The following is a 17,838-nucleotide window of genomic DNA, read 5'->3' on the forward strand; positions in this document are numbered from 1 at the left end:
CGAAAAGTGGGTTGTAATGCAAGCGTTATTGAACGTGTACCGAGTAAAATATTACTGAAACTTGATTAGTCATGCCTTACACTACTGCGTTACAGCAAAAAGGAACGTAGAGATAAGAGAAGTTGGAAATAAAAGAGTGGGAGAGTGGGCTTGCTCTTATTTAACCCAAAAAACCCAAACATCCACCAGCGACCAAAACCATCTACTGATGTAAACTGTTTAATACCTGTTGATCTACTAATCCTATCAATACATGTAAATAATTGGTGTAAAATACAGTTTGTCGTCGTTTCATGGTCATCAGATACGACCCATTTGGACGTTCAGAGGCTCCATAGTGAATGTGGAAACACCGTCATCTTCTACAACATTGATTCCCCAGTAAAACCCATGGAGTTGGATCAATGACAGTGGATGGACACACTTGGTTTATGTTCAGTTAATGATATATTTGACTGAAAAAGTCCATTTTTCTTCAGTTTTCTCTGTTTTTTGATATAATAACCCACAACTTTAATCTGAGTTTTTATGATCAGTACATTAAATATTGGAGAAGGCCTGATTTTCACTGTAAAAATGCAAAATATGGATGGTTATTTTATAATAAATGGTGGCAATTCACTTAGGAAATGTTACATATAGAGAAAAAAAAAATCATTTGGGAACTCCCACAAAAGTAGCGCGGGGTCTTTATGAATTAAAACAGTACTTGAGTGAATAGATCTTCAGGTATTCTTTCTCCTGTGAGGCCTAAAGCAGAGAATCGCTTTCTTAGTAATTAGACGTTGTTCAGTGCATCGTCCTCCTCTTTACCCACTGCTGTCTTTCTGCAGCAGCTAAAGAGCCATCCCAGCGGACACCATGCTGACTGAGGGAGAAATACAGCCTGTCTGGCCTTCTGCCTCGCTGCTGCCGGCTGCATTAGCTTAATTCTGTCCTTTTCCTGGACAGATTTACACCTCTGCTCCTGATTACATCCTTGGAGAAATCAGATGTTACCTCTCAGCTCCAGGCAACATCACTGTGCTGCAGCTGCAAAGAGGTGAATTTAACTCTACCTGCTGTGTCCTTGGCTTAAAAAATAGAGGAAGTTTATCTATCCATGATCCTGCAGTCGAAGATGTTTCATTTTTATGTGGCAACTTCGTATCATTACATGGTGCGAATAGGAGTGGCGTATCCTCATCCTTAACCCTTTATCGGGTAAGTGACTATTTTTGGTAATTTCTGCATATATTACAAGACAGTAGCCACTTTTACACAGAGATCCCAGAAAAAAGGTGAGATGGTGATCCCACCTTTTTTCCACCACTGACGGATTTTCACAGCCAAGACAAAGAAGTAACAGAGGTGAGACAGGCTGGACTTTTACACAGTGGATCTACGTTTTGGAATCAAAAGGGCAGTGACACAGTGCAGAAAATAGTGTGACGTCTCACTTACGAGTCGGAAATACCCCGAGCATAGCGGTGTTGCTAACCTCTCACGACTCGGCCCGTCTTTCACCGTTTCACGAATGTTAGCATGGATAGAGTCCTCTACCTGAAGTGAGAACAGCTGGTGGATCTCGGCGTCTCCCCAGTTCCACATCTTTCTGGTTGTGTTGATGTGTTTGTTTACTGTGCACGGCCTGTGTCATTTTTAAAACCCCTCAGCGTGGGGGTCGCACTTGAAATATGTCATCAACACAACACACTCTGGTTGCGGAACGAGAGGTGTTCCTTTTACATAGTGTTCCCGAATCATGATTCCACCTTTATCCCGGCTCTGTTACTACCTCCAGAGGTGTGACAGAGGTGGAACTAAATGATCCCACCACTTTGTTTACACAGATGTTGTTCCGGAATAAAGGTAAAATATTCCCAGAACAGAAGTGCTGTGCTTAAGGGACAACAGGTACATTGACGCAACAATCTCAGGTCAAATGTGGTCTGTGATATTACAACTTTACCATACTTTAACATTGGCTTCATTTCATGTTTTCCAGAACAAATACAGCAAACTAAAAGTTTTGTATAAAAAAAACAAAAAAAAAAAAAAAAAAAAAACAAAAAGAGTACAGAAGTTTCAGCAGCAAAATATAATTACAACATTTTAGGTAAAAGTACTAGCTTGTTTGTGAGACGTCACTATAGGCGATAAGTGTCATTGTTGTAGTGTCATGGTAATGTTGCTACTGCGGGAAGTGTAAGTGGTTTCTGGTGATTTTATATCCAGTTATATAAAGAATCGGCCTCCAACAGAAACAAAAGAGGTCAAAATGTGAAGCAGATAAGTCGGATCCAACCTGTGGACACTGTGGATAATACTGGACAGAGCACATACAGAGGCTTTAACCAGTCATGAAGGTGAAGCAGCAGCATGTTCAGTTGTAAACCTGCATTACCTTAAGTGTTTGTGGTGGAAGTGTATTCTTTACATGATATGGACTTTGTCTCCCAAAGTTATTGGTGCAGACCTCCATCTACTGGAGGTCATTCACTGACTTCACTTTGGAAGACCTTTTTAAAAATCTCAATATTTGCGACCAAAAACGCTGTTTACATGTGGAAAATGACCCCAAATGTAGAGACAAATACAAGTTTTCCAAATTTCCTGCATTAATGTGGATGAGGCATAGGAATAAAACACTACGACAACCTTTCAGGAGCAGCTTCATAGACAAAGCATGAGCAAAATGGGGCATGAACCCATCGTTAAACAATCTACACTATTATTATTATTACTATTATTAACAACATAGTAATAACTAATAATAATAATAATAATACCACTCATTTGTATTATATCATTACTATGATAGTATTGCTGTGCCATCATCCTTTCTTCCTCTACTTCTTATTTACTGGAATTACTACAATATTACTGTTACTGTCATCTTTATATTATCTATTGCTGTCTTTTTGTATGTATTTTCCCTCTTTTTAATTTTTTTTTTTTTTATCATTGTTTTGTTTCTTAAGTCTTTATTGAGCCTCTTACCACTTTTTTGATGCAAAAAAACCAGAAAAACATCACAGTTTTGTGACCTGAAACAGCGTTTACGTCTGGTTGAAAGGCTCAAAAATAGAAATATTTCTGTTTTGCCAAACATCTACATTAGCCTGTCTGAGACATGATGTAGTTGAAATATGAAGTATAAAATACCACAACTGAAATACTCCAGTAAAGTTCATGCTTGAGGAAATGTAGAGCTGAGTAAATGTTTAATATTTTATACACACATTGTTAACATGTGTTAGTTATCCATGCAAATACAACTGAAAGTCTACAGTACCTGCATCATCCAGATGAGGGCACCATTGCTTTAGACATCCCACCTTCAGCATTATTCAGCATCCCCAAAATCTACACATCCATCAAACATATGGTGCAGTTTAATGGGGAGGCAGAAATACATCAAAATCCACAATGTGATCAGCATATTGATTGTACACTGTGGATGTGATGAAAAAGTTTGATTCTCCTGCATCTCCGGTAAATTCCCAGCGCTGAACGTGTTCACCGTTTACCCTGGAGGTTAAAGTCTTACATGTAACATCACTGTAATGGTATAGAATACATATATTCTGCTGTAAAAAGGTCAACGCGATGCCACTGGATTAGAGCGTCTCATCTAAGCATCACAGTGAGGAATAATTAATCACATTTTGCCATTTTGTAGTCAAAGAGCAATCACCGGAGTGCAAGTTAAGAATCATCATCTTGGTGGAAATCTATCTGGAGACATTTCTGTGGATCCTCAGAACCAGATCAAAAAGAAAAGTCCCATTAACATTATTGCTGTATTGCATATTTTAGCTCTTTTTGTGCGAGGCTGAAACTGGCTGGGAACTCTGCCTCATCATCCAACCAGTTCTCCACCCCCGATCTCTAGGTATGTTTCCTAGCAACACATTTCACCGGCTGCCTGGGAAAACCCTGGGCTTCATAATAGCCTCAGCTAATATAGATCACCACCACTTGGCTCCCTCCTTCAAACCCAGATAATAAGCCCATGTGTACACTATATGGACAAAAGTAATGGGACACTTTGAATTCTGGTGTTTCTTCTCTAACATGGGTCTGGGATACAAAACAATGATGAGAAATGACATAATATAGTTTTATATTGGGAGAAATATCATTGCATTAGTTAGTTTGGTTTAAATTGTTATCTTTGCTTCCAAAATACCTCAGAGATGGTTTTTACTTCATTTCTCTCTCCCATGACTATGATTTTAAATGTTCTACCTCTTAATTTCTAAAATATTTTTCATGCTCTGACTGTATATTATAATTTTCTACCACAACTAACCATCTACTTTCTTCACATATCACTTAGTTAGAAAAATCTCCCATTAAACTTTAAGGAAATACTGATGTTTTTATCTCAAATCATCATGAACAGGACATCTGACAGCTATAGCCATGATGTGTCCCAATATTTTTGACCATATAGTTTATAAACATAAATAAATGTTGCGAGAAATTAAGTAAAAACCACCTTTGATTCAAAAAATATACCATCTGTGCTGCAGATGGGTTAATTGCGTTGAAATTTTTAATCAGATTAACCCATAAAGACCCAGTTCTACTTTTGTGGCAATTCCAAAATAGTTTTTTCCTCTATATGTTACTTTTCTAGAGTGCTTTATCACCATTTACTCTAAAACTATGCTGTGTTTTGCTTTTTTTTTAAAGTAGAAATCAGGTATTTTCCTGTATTTAATTCACTGATAATATACATGCTCATTGAAGCTCAAATTAAAGTTGAGGGTTATTATATCAAAAACATAGAAAATTGAAGAAAAAGTGACTTTTCAGGAAAATCTATAATAAACTGAACATAAACCCAGTGCCTCCATTCACTGCCATTGATCCAACTCCGTGGGTTTTACTGGTGAATCAATGTTGTAGAAGATGACTGTGTTTCCATGGTCCTCTAAACGTCCAAATGGGTCATATCTGATGACCATGAAAAGATGACAAACCGCATTTTACACCAATTATTTACATGGACTGACAGGATTAGAGGATCAACAGGTATTAAACATTTTAGATCAGTAGATGCTTTTGGTTGCCAGTGGATATTTGGGTCTTTATGGGTTTTAATGATGATGATGGATTAATCTGTGTTAACACATTCATTTTGACAGCCCTAATTTATTTATTTATCTTACATAAAATAGAATATAATTTACTAACCTGATCCCCAACAAAGAAAAGAAACAAATACGGCTGGAAATGGGAATATTTTGATTTGTTTGTTCAACACATATAATTGTCCTTTCTTGTTATGTGTGAAAAAAACAAGAAAGAATGTTGGTAAAAAAAAAAAAAAAAACATCTCTGAAGCATTTTGGGAGCAAAGATAACACCAGATTAAACCAAAGATTAAACCAAACTAACCAATGCAACGATATTTATCCCAATGTAAAACTATATTATTACATTTGTTATTGTTTTGGATCCCAGAACCCTGTTAGAAAAGACACACCTGAATTCAACGTGTCCACATACTTTTGTCCATGTAGTAAACATTTTGTGTTTAGTGCTGAATGCTGCACAAAACCACATCCAGGCTGAGATGTGGGAGCGCCGGCCGTCCTCTTGTGCTTTACAGTCTGCTGTTGACGACTCTCGGGCTCATAAGAGCTGCTTGTGACAGCGGCGTTTGATAAAGGAGTGATGGAGTGTCTGTCTGTGGAGTGGAAAGTTGGAGGCAGTACAGAAAAACAGCATTAAAGCGTTCCATCAAAAGCCTGGCTCACTACTACCGGTGCAGGTGTTTACTCTAAACTCCACCGAAGCCATAGAAACATCCTCAAAAGACGACCGATATCAACACGACGTCACACTGGAGCAGGGTGAAAATGTATGCATTTACACTGTCAAGTACTATAATGAGGTCTGTAGTACGAGGATTTACTGATGTTCATTTGGAATCAGAACAGACATACCACTGAACTGTGGTTTTATGTTAGAGCTACAGTGGATCTACGGTGGCCCACAAGGTCAAAACACAACATTTACATTTTTTTGTGAAATATCTTTTCACGCTGTTTTTGCCTAACTTTCTCTTTTTTCTTAAAAACTGTCATTTTCTGTAATGTTGCAGTGCTTTAACAAAACAAAACATTCTTATTCCTTTTTTTTTCTTTTCCTCTTTTTAAAAATTCTTTTCTTTAAAAAAAAATTCTTATTTTTATTTAAACAATAATAGAATAATAATGAGTAAAATAATAATAATGATATTTAATAAGTTTATACCTTTTTTGTGAAATATCTCCTCACAACTTTTTGCAATTTCATAATTTCTTAAAAATGACAAATGATGTGTTTAATGAAAAATGAAACAAAATATTCTTATTTCTTATTTATACAATAATAGAATAATGAGCATAAATAAAATAATATTTAATAAGTTCATTTATATATTTTTGTGAACTATTTTCTTACATGTTTTTGCAATTTTATAGTTTCTTAAAAATGACAGCTGTTTTGTTTCATGAAAAATGAAACATTCTTTTTTTTAAAATGTTTAGTGTTTTGTGGAAGCTGTGTTTTTTATGGAATTTATATTGTGTTTTCTGAAATGTTTTTGCGTTTTCAAAAAGTGAAACATTTGGATTTCTTAACTATTGTTGTGTTTTGTGAATCACTGTCTTTTCTGAAAGTGTTTCGACAAAACATTCTGATTTTTGTGCTCTGTCAAATGTTTGATGTGTTCTGTGGAAGTTGTCTTCGGAAATGTCATGTCTGGATTCATGTTGTTTTCTAAAGTGTTTCTTATTTTGTTCTACAGTAGTTTTCTTTTTTGTTACATGAAATAAGGTGTTTTCTAAATGTGTTTTCTGAAGCAATGCTGCATTTTATAAACTGCTGTTCTGAAAAACAGACATTTTGGATTCTCAAATGCTGTTATATTTGGTGGAATATAGTATTTTCTGAAATGTCTTTGCACAGAACAAAACAAAACATTCTGATCTGTTGTTAAATGTGTTTATGTTTTGTAGAGGGTGGCTGTGCTTCTGAATTCATACTTTATTTTATGAACTAATATTGCATTCTGTAAACTTCTGTTTCCCAAAGTGTTTTGAAACATTTGGATTCCTCAAATATTGTGTTGTGAATATGTTTTCCAAAAGTGCTGTGATTTCTACAATGGTTGTATTTTCCATTACGTTGGGTATTTTCTGAAATGTTTTTGTGTTTTCCAAAACTGAAAAAAAAAAAAAAAAAAAAATCTGATTTCTTTTATAATTGGTAAAATATTGCGTTTTCTAAAATGTTGTCACGTGTTCTGAATTTATGTTGTGTATGTCTGAACTAAAGTTGATTTATTTTCTGAAAAGAACAGTTCTAATTTTTTTTTTTTTTTTAATGTCCTCTAAGATGCTGTGTTTTCTCAAATACTGCTGTGTCTTCTATTGTAGTGCTCCCAGAGCTTTTTTGTGTTTTTTGTAGGGTTTTTTTTGTCGTGCCACTGTAACAACTGACCTTCTATTGTGCTTTGAAACAAACTGAACAATGACACTGAGTAAACGGTGCAGTAACATTGAGTGGAGAGACTGAACCGACTCAATTGCAGTGTTTGCTTTGGTATTTCCCAAGAGAAAACAAGATGCTCACACAATGGAGTCAAATCAGTGAGTCAGTTTACAAAACCACACAATGACAACTCTGCTGAGATGCAGGGAGGACTCATGATGCTGAACGACACTATCTGTGACAGCTACGCACAACGCAACGCAACACAGTGTAATACAATACAACACAACAACACAACAGTGCCATGTCAACGTCTGCTGGAGCTTCATGTGGAGGCAGATGTATATGTTCAGATGACGCATAACGGAGACGCTCATGTTTTCTTTCTTTTAGATCAAATTAAGGAATCTGGCATGAAAAAACAAGACAGTGATGTGAAGGTTTTAAGGCCAAACTGGAATCCGTGGAAAGAACCCACTCAGGTTTATCTTTTACAGGGGTTTTTCTGTCCGTGTCAGTGAATCAACATAAACATAAGACTGAAAATACTGATGTACGTCACTTTCCTGCGTCACTACATCTCTGAAGGAAATATTGTTTTTACCGCTCTACATTCGTCTGACGACTATAACCTATAAGGTGAAGATCTGACATAATGGAGAATTTAAAAAAAAAAAAAAAAAAAGCTTTTAAAAGCCATGGAAAATATTTCCTCAGTCTGACTCCAATCATTCATATGGACACTGAAACAATAAGATGAGAGTTTACAGGCTCAAAGTATTTCATATACATTTGACATGTATGAAGTTATTTTCCCTGAAATATCATAGAAGAAAATTAAGATGATGGAAGAGGAAGGAGGAAGAGGAGCATAAGAAGAATGAGGAGGAGAGGAAGACCAAGAAGAATAAGAAGGAGGAGGAAAGGGAAGCAAAGGGGAAGGAGGAGGAGGAGGAGAAGAAGATGAAGGAGGAGGAAAAGGAGCATAAGAAGAATAAGAGTGAGAGGAGAGGAAGACCAAGAAAAAGATCAAGGAGGAAAGGGAAGCAAAGGAGGAGGAAGAGGAAGGGGAGAAAGAGAAGAAGAAGTAGAAGGAGGAGGAAAAGGAGCATAAGAAGAATAAGAGTGAGAGGAGAGGAAGACCAAGAAAAAGATCAAGGAGGAAAGGGAAGCAAAGGAGGAGGAAGAGGAAGGGGAGAAAGAGAAGAAGAAGAAGTAGAAGGAGGAGGAAAAGGAGCATAAGAAGAATAAGAGTGACAGGAAGACCAAGAAAAAGATCAAAGAGGAAAGGAAAGCAAAGGAGGAGGAGGAGGAAGAGGAGAAAGAGAAGAAGAAAAAGTAGAAGAAGGAGGAGGAAAGAAGCAGAAGAAGAAGACAGAGGAGGAGGAGGAAGAGGAGCATAAGAAGAATGGGGAGGAGAGGAAGACGAAGAAGAATAAGAAGAAGGAGGAAAGGAAAGCAAAGGGGAAGGAGGAGGAGAAGAAGATGGAGAAGAAGAAGAAGGAGGAGGAAAAGGAGCATAAGAAGAATAGGGGTGAGGAGGAGAGCAAGACCAAGAAAAAGATCAAGGAGGAAAGGGAAGCAAAGGAGGAGGAGGAGGAAGAGGAGAAAAAGAAGAAGAAGTAGAGGAAGAAGGAGGAGGAACAAGAGGCAGAAGAAGACAGAGGTGAAGGAAAAGGAGCATAAGAAGCATAAGAGTGAGAGGAGAGGAAGACGAAGAAAAAGATCAAGGAGGAAAGGAAAGCAAATGAGGAGGAGGAGGAGAAAGAGAAGAAGAAAAAGTAGAAGAAGGAGGAGGAGGAACAAGAGGCAGAAGAAGAAGACAGAGGAGGAAGAGGAAAAGGAGCATAAGAATAAGAGTGAGGAGGAGAGCAAGACCAAGAAAAAAATCGAGGAGGAAAGGGAAGTGAAGGAGGAGGAATAGAACAAAAAAACAAGGAGGAGGAGGAGCTGAAGAAGGAGGAAGAGGAGAAGAATAATTAGGAGAAGGAATGTAACAATGAGATGCTCAAGAAGGTGGACAGACAAGTGAAGGAGGAGAAAAAGAAGAGGAGGAACAATGGGAGAAACAAGATGGAGAAGGAGCAGAAGAAGGGTAGGAGAAGAAAGAGGAGGGATGGAAAAACAGTAACAGCAGGAGGGAAGAGAAGGAGCACATGGAACGGACCGACAAAAAGAAGAAAAGCAAGAAGGAGCTGAAGGACGAGGAAGAGAAGAAGAATAAGAAGACCAAGTAGGAGGAGGAGCTATAGGAGGAAGAAGAGAGGAAGAATAACAACAAGGAGAAGTAGGAAATGGAAGTAAAGGAGGAGAAGAGGAAGAACGAGAGGGTGGAGAAGGAGCAGACGGAATATATGAACAAAAAGAAGAAAAGCAAGAAGAAAGAACTGAAGGAAGAGGAAAACCAGAAGATCAAGAAAGAGCTATAGGAGGAGGAGGAGAGGAAGATGAAGAACACAACAAGGAAGAGGAGGAGAATAAGCAGAAGTAGAGGTGGAAGAACAAGAGGAGGTCAGAGGAGCGTTCTTTGACTCTAAAAGTTGCTTCTTAATGGTTCTCATCCCATCTGGTCACTTTCATTTGCTTTGGTCCAAGGCCCTGTGGTGTTGGTTTTCCTCAAAGTGACTCACTGCTCTCTCTAGTGGCCACATAACCAACCCGGCCCTTTGGCGTCAACACATTCAGTTCATATCTCTATAATTTAATACATTGGCAGAACTTCACGGCTCTTTATTCTAAACATTTTAATCATAATTTTAGGCCATTTTCCCAATATTTTAAAGTAGAAATACCTCATGTAGCCCCGTTACGATAACATCAGAGATATACTCAGTGCCAACGAAAACGCAACACTTGAAGATTCTTATTTTTTTTTAAATAGATGAGGATTTTGATTCCATAAGCTCTTTGGAATTAACCATACGCCATTTCTATACAGTAAAAATAAAAAATCACATCCAAATTTGTTGACAAAAAATAAGGGTAAAGAAAGAAACTCAAGGACCCCCAAAACCAAAAGTCACAAAGCGGTCCCGGAGGTGCTGCAGCTCAATGTAGCGGTCCTGCTGTGGCGTGGTCACATGTGCTCGTCCAGGGCGAGGTCTGTCTGCAGTTGTCCAGTTTCTTCATGCCTCTGTTGCATCCTGACTATGGTGGACACGTTGCATCCAAAACGGCGTGCCACCTGCCGAGCAGAGATTCCGGCCTCCAGGAGCCCCATAGCATGGCATCTGTGGTCACGTGTCAGTCTAGGCATCGCTGAGTTATTGCAAATGATTTTGGTGCTTTTCAGCTTGTCTTTATATACAGAACATGACCACTCCTTAACTGACCACAATCCCTTAAGTTGAGCAGTTCATTGCTGAGCAGTGAGAAAAACAAGTCTTATGAATGCAGACAAGTTCATTCAAGTGTGACAATAGAGAATGTAGAAATTTTTAAAACCAGGCTCAAGACCCACCTTTTTAATTTGGCTTTTAACTAATGCCTGTTTTATCCACTCAAAGGTTTTATAGTTATATTTAATATATATATCTTAAGATTCTTTTAACCAGTGCTTCTGTTTTATCATTTTAATGTTTAATATTTTTTTATTATTTTCATATATGTCTTAAATTTAGCTTCTTTTAATCAATTCTTTTATATCTTTTTAATGTTTCTTATTCTCCGGTGTTTCATCAGAGGAAGCCCTCCATGCTGGGGGGCGGCTGCGGACTCCGGGGGCTGTGGCGCCTTCTCTCACTGGGTCTGCTCCTTTCTGGTGGGTGGGGGTCCCAGTTGGCCCTCTCCCACTGGTTGGGATGCGGCGCTGTGTTGCTGGTGCCTGGTTGCCGGGGTCGGTGGCTGCCCCCGGGTGCGGATGGCTCCCTGAGATAGCGCCTCCTCTTTTACTTTTATGTTTTTGTTCTGGTCTACCCATGCTCAGTCAGTCTTTTTAAGTATGTGTGAGCTTGTGGGTTTGCATATATGTGTGTGTGTGTGTATGCGTGTGTGTGTGTGTGTGTGTGTGTGTGTGTGTGTGGGTGAGTGGGTGGGTGGGGGGCGGTACTGATTTTTAAACTGATATGTAAAGCACTTTGTGCTACAGTTTTAATGTATGAAAAGTGCTATATAAATAAAGATTATTATTATTATTATTATTATTATTATTATTATTATTATTATTATTATTATTATTATTATTAATAGCTCAACCCGTCTCAGGTTGTTAAGAAATTGTCTGGGATTATCTTATACAGGTGAAACTTAAACATATTGATGCAGCTCAGGAACAATAAAACACATTCAAGTGTTGCATTTTCATTGGCACTGAGTATACAAGTGATTTGCTGTACTTTCATTGACCTGACTGATAACGTTACAAGTTTGCCGTCAGTCAGTGTTTGCTTGATCCTGTCAGATCCTTACATATCATGAGAAAGCACAAATCTCTGCAGGCGACAAACAAAAACCCCAAAGCTACGACAATAATCTGCGAATCAAACCCCACTATTCTGTTAAGACGTTCGCAGTATGTTGAACCCGTAATAACAAGCACGGTATCAACCCTGAGCTCAGTTATTGCAACAGTGTGTACTTGTAGCTGTCTTCTACTTGGGAAAAAAAAAACCAAAAAAAAAACAGCTAACAGTGATTGGATGCATGCGTGGCTGTTGATTTATGGAAGCATTGTCCCGTTTCATTATGCGAAGGAGACGTTTAAAGAGACGCGTGCTCGTCTGCAGCCTGCGAGCCAATGAAAGTGTGTCAAGAGAGAAGGGAAATATACACATTATTCCGGGCTGAAATGACAAATGAGATGAGGATAGAGTGTGTTGTAAATACATTTCTCCAGGAGAGGGGAGCTAACTCACTGCTTCCCCCCACAAAGCCTGTGGAAATCCTCTCAATTAAGTGATGCATTTCCCTATGCTTTGAGGAGAGAGAGGGTGAAGCATAATGCCTGAGCACAAATCACTGAGAGTCTATTGAAATCGCTGCCAGTTAACTATGTAATATTACCACTGCTGAAACGCTTCACCCTTTATCCCTTTTCAATTGCGAGGCTAGATATTGAGTGTGCACTGGGTATTCTTGATAAGTGAATTATGGCACTGATGAAACTTTTTATTCCCACCTCACAGCTGGGAGACAATGAACTTATCATGGCAATGCAATAGCCAACTCACAGCCGAGATAAAAACTCCCTACCCCCCTCGGAGTTTTATTGTTTTCCAACTTTAAATCAGAGCGGATTGAATAGCTCTATGACATCCGTAACTCCGAAAACTTTTTAATTCCCAACCCATAAATGATTCTGAATTAACCCATAAAGACCCAGTGCTACTTTTATGGCAGTTCCTGAATGATTTTTCTCTATTTCTACCTTTCTTAAAGCTGGTCACCAATTTTTCATCAAATCTGTAAAACCTGACTCATAGCCTAAGTATCACAAATCTTTCTGTGATTACACACTTGAATCTCTTCCCACATGGTGAACAATTTCGAAGTGTACTCCACCATAAACAGAGCTGGTAGGTCACTCTGACATTGTCGGAAATTTGTTGTAATGTGCATTGTGGGAGGCGGAATTCCACACACCTGCTTTTGCTTGGTTGACATGTTTATTGTTGCTACTATTGCAGCTGCGTGGAGCTCCGCTTCCCACAATGCACGTAGCAACAAATTTCCAAAAATGCCCGACTGACCTATTAGCTCTGTCTGTAAATAAATGGATTGCTTTTGGTGGAATACACTTCAAAATTGTTCACTGTGAGGGAAGAGAGTCAGGTGCGTAATCATAGAAAGACTTATAGATCCATGATACTGAGGCTATGACTCGGGTTTTACAGATTGGATGAAAAATCGGTGACGAAAGTCATAGGCAGCTTTAACTGATTTATCTGTTTTCGGTGGTGCAGTGGTTAACACTCGTGCCTCACAGTAAGAAGGTCCTGGGTTCGATTCCAAAACCAGTCGACGGGGGGTGGGACCTTTCTGTGTGGAGTTTGCATGTTCTCCCCGTGTCTGCGTGGGTTCTCTCCGGGTACTCCGGCTTCCTCCCACCATCCAAACACATGCACTAATAGGTTAATTGGTTAATCTAAATTGTCCAGGTGTGAATGTGAGAGTGATTGTTTGTCTCTATATGTTCAGCCCTGAGATGAACTGGGGACTTGTCCAGGGTGTACCCCGCCTTCGCCCCTATGTAGCTGGGATAGGCTCCAAGCGACCCCCATGACCCTAGTGAGGATAAAGCGGGTTCAGAAAATGAATGAATGAATCTGTTTTTTTTTTTTAAATAATATTATCCTCAGTACTTTGAATTTTTTTTTGTGTAAATCAGTGTTTTTCAACACTGGGGTCGGGACCCCACATGGAGTCGTCTGAAATTCAACTGGGGTTGCCTGAAATTTCTAGTAATTGATAAAAAATAAAGTAAAAAAAAACCTCACTAAAAAAACTACACTACCACAGTGCTGAAACTGAAGCACTGTGGTTCTGTTTATCTTTCAAATGTTCATTGTGGTCGGTTTCAGATGCTGCAGCTCTTTCATAATTCATAGTTTGAGTTCTTGTTTGTTCAGTATTAATTGTCAGCCTTGTAAATCCAAGCTGGACTGACTGTACATATCCTGACCAAGGAAAATCAAATTCTGACTTTGTGCAGTAATCTACACCTGGCTTTACTGCCTCCGTCCACAATAATATACATTATATAGACTAAACGTCATCTAAAATTAACCTTTATTTGCAACATAGTATAGCAAATTATTACATGATCAAAAACAAATTAATTTTGGCAAAAAAAAAAAAAAAAAAAAAAAAAGGGTCAGTTTTGAATGTCTGGGGTCGCCAGAAATTTGTAATGTTAAAATGGGGTCACGAGCCAAAAAAGGTGAGGAACCACTGATGTAAATCATGTATTTTCCTATATTTAATTCACAGATCATGTAGATATTCATGAAAACTCAGGGTAAGTTCAAAGTTAATTATATCAAAACCAAACTAAAGAAGTCTCTTAGATGACAGACAAAACATTTCCAAAGAGCTAAACCAGTTTAGTTGAACCGAGAAGAACTACCGAGAAATATGTTGACCTGGGCAAATGAGAACCTACACAGACATGTGTCAAAACAGAGAAAAATGAAGAAAACGTGACTTTTCAGCAAAGATATTGCTAGATGAATATAAAAACAAGCGTGTCCATCCACTGTCATTGATCCGACCCCATGGGTTTTACTAGTGAATCAATGCTGTAGAAGATGACGGTGTTTCCACGGTATCTACGGAGCCTCTGAACATCCAAATGGGTCATATCTGATGACCATGAAAAGATGAATAACTGCATTTTACACCAATTATTTACATGTATTGATAGGATTAATGGATTAACATGTATTAAAGTGTTTATATCTGTAGATGGTTTGTGTCGCCGGTGGTTGTTTGGGTCTTTATGGATTTTAAGGATAAATACATAACCAAAAAACTGACAGTATAAATATTCCCTCCCCTTAAGTCTGTATTTGTAAGATATCTTTGGCAGCAGTAATATCCTCCTGTCTCTGTCTTTTTCTTGTTATAATTTCTTTCCTGTTTTTCTACTTTCTCATCTACTCGTGTCATTATTTGATTTTTTTTTTTTTACAGTGCATTTGTCTGACACATAATTCAGGCTTTACTTCATGTCTCCTTTCTGACTTGCCAACGCTGTTTGGCTTCTTTCCTACATACATATTTTTAACTGGTGTCGTCTTGTCACTCATCCAGGAGAATTATTTTGCAGGGTTTTCTTACTCTCTGTCTTCAGAAACTTTCAGTGACTGTGATGTTTTCATCTTTCAGCATCATGGGTTTCATGTTGTTGTTTTTTTTCTTCACAGTTGCCTTAAGCTCCTCGGCGGTGTTCTACTACGTATTCACATAAAGCTGGAGGCAGGTTTAGAGTTTCTGTGCACTGACATTATTATTTAGATGTTCACCAACAGAGCTGAAAATGTACAAATGCTTCTCAGACCTTTCTATTCTCACCAGATCACCAATAATCCAGCCACCATTTTGTATTGACCCTTTATCGAGCAAGTGACTATTTTTAGTCATTTTTGCATACATTACAAGACAGTGACAGCAACAGTTCCAATGAGTCTACAATCTCAGGTCCAGTGTGGTCTACAGGGTCTGTAAGGTCCACCTCTGCATGAACAGTGAGTGCAGGGTGCGATTTGTTGGTGGGGAATCAACCCCACCTCTGGTTTTTACATCCCAACCTCTGCTCAATGAATTTCAACCTCGGGGCGGGGGGTGGGGGGAAACCAACCAATTGAAATAACAGGCAGGTTGTGACAGTTTTCTTACACCTATATCCTACATTACTGGCACTAACATTCATCTGAACCAAACTGCTGGCAGTCTCAGAATTAACGAACATTCCTATGCACTGGGGCGCCGTAAAGGTGGTGGTGGTGGGGGTGATAAACGTGACAAATTCATGGGGCCCAGCATTTGTGTGTCCAGTGGATACAGGTTAGAAGTCGTGAAAATTTCGTGTAAGATCAACTGTATAAATAGAGGAATAGAATCTGGGAGTTGGACGTTGAAAGTAGGGATGCAGGGAGTAGGGATCGGCTCCGACGCTCAGTGTGTATACTCGTACTCGTACTCGTAAAAGATATCCGATACAAATGCACCGATACCACTTACAGCCGTTTGACTTTCACAGTTCAGTGCAGCAGGTACGCAGCAGTGGAATAATGTGTGAAGAGTGTGGAGATTTTTCAAAATAAATGACGGTGAAAAAAGTAACGCTGACTGTAAGTAACGTTACAGACACAGACAGATACAGACACAGCGTTCTGTCCGTCCTCTGTGTACATTCCATCAGTTTTCCAGGTGCTGATGGATGCGTACCCAGAATGAGAATACCAGCGGGAGTACGGAGCGGTGTGGACCACTGCCAGCGGAAGTGAAAACAAAACTTATTTCTCTTTTCTCTTCCTGCTGAAGCTAAGCTGTTAAACCTTACCAGTGAAAACGCTGCAATATTAGTCTCACATTAGTGTTACCTCTGTCGTCTCCATGTTTGTTATTACTGACTTACTTCTTCTTCTTCTCAAAAAACTTTACTCTTCTTCGTGGTATTTGTCCAGTATGGTTAATTCAGAGCGGTGCCTCCCGGTGGATTAATTGAGAAATGCTCATTCCAACACATTAAATGTCAGTAGCAGCACTTTGTTCCAGTCAGACTAATGACAACGACAATAAAGCACATTTACAAAAGGAACTAAGAACTGGAATGGGATTATTAAGTACTCGTATCGGTACTCGGTATCGGCAAGTACTCAAAATGTACGTACTCGTGCTCGGTCTGGAAAAAAGTGGTATCGGTGCATCCCTAGTTGAAAGTATGTGAAGTTTCACTTTCGTTTCACGCCAGCATATGGACCGCACCCTCACGTATGTAACCGCTTCGCCCCCCCCCCCCCCCCCCCCCCCCCCGACAAAAAACAAATAACCCCCCCACCCCACTCTGTTTTTTTGACAAATTGCACCCTGAGTGAGTGTACCTGCTTTGTTCAGTACCATGAAGTAATGGTACTAATGTAAGGAATGACATTCAAAGGGATAATGTGGATGTGGACAGGTGTCTGGATCAGCACTTATTTTGTTCTAATGTTCTAAAATACATGTTCCTTTCATCTTACATTTGTTTTTCTTGTATTTTTTATTCTTTACTTCTTGGATTATTTTCTTTTTGGCCACTTAAGGGCAACGAGCCAAATATTGTAATTTCATTGACCTTGATTTTCTACATGACAATAACATTTATTCGAAAAAACTTACAAAAGGAATAAAGTCTTGATGCATCTGTGTGATGCTTAGTATTTTAAAGTAGGCATATGTATCTACAAGCTATGCCTACTTTTTTTTTCTATTTTCTGGTGGCTCAGTTATTTTTGTATATCGCAGATTTGTTACTGTTTGTGCTTGTATTGCACGGAGACTTTGTTATAAAGTTCTTTTTCCTGCTGTTGCCCCTTCTCGGAGGGTCTTGGGGTTGGTTTGGGCATGGGGGGAAAAAGATATAAAAGGCAATTTATAATATATACACTGTAATTCCACTTCTTTGTATGTACTGTTACATTGCTCAAAAAAGACAAATAAATTAAAAAAAAAAGTAATAAAGTCTTATGTCCTTCAGTAACAAACTATGGTTGACATTTTGAATTCTGAGTATTTCTACGACTGCGCTATAAAGGGTTAAACAGTAAAATTCCTTATTAGAAAACTTAGATTCTCCACAATTCAGTTGCTAAGTTAATTTGACTGTATTCTTGAACACAAAAACATTGAAATAGTGGAAGAATCGTCAATATAGTGATAGAAGCT

Source organism: Sphaeramia orbicularis, chromosome 19 (genome assembly GCF_902148855.1).
Source record: "Sphaeramia orbicularis chromosome 19, fSphaOr1.1, whole genome shotgun sequence".
Taxonomy (NCBI): Eukaryota; Metazoa; Chordata; class Actinopteri; order Kurtiformes; family Apogonidae; genus Sphaeramia; species Sphaeramia orbicularis.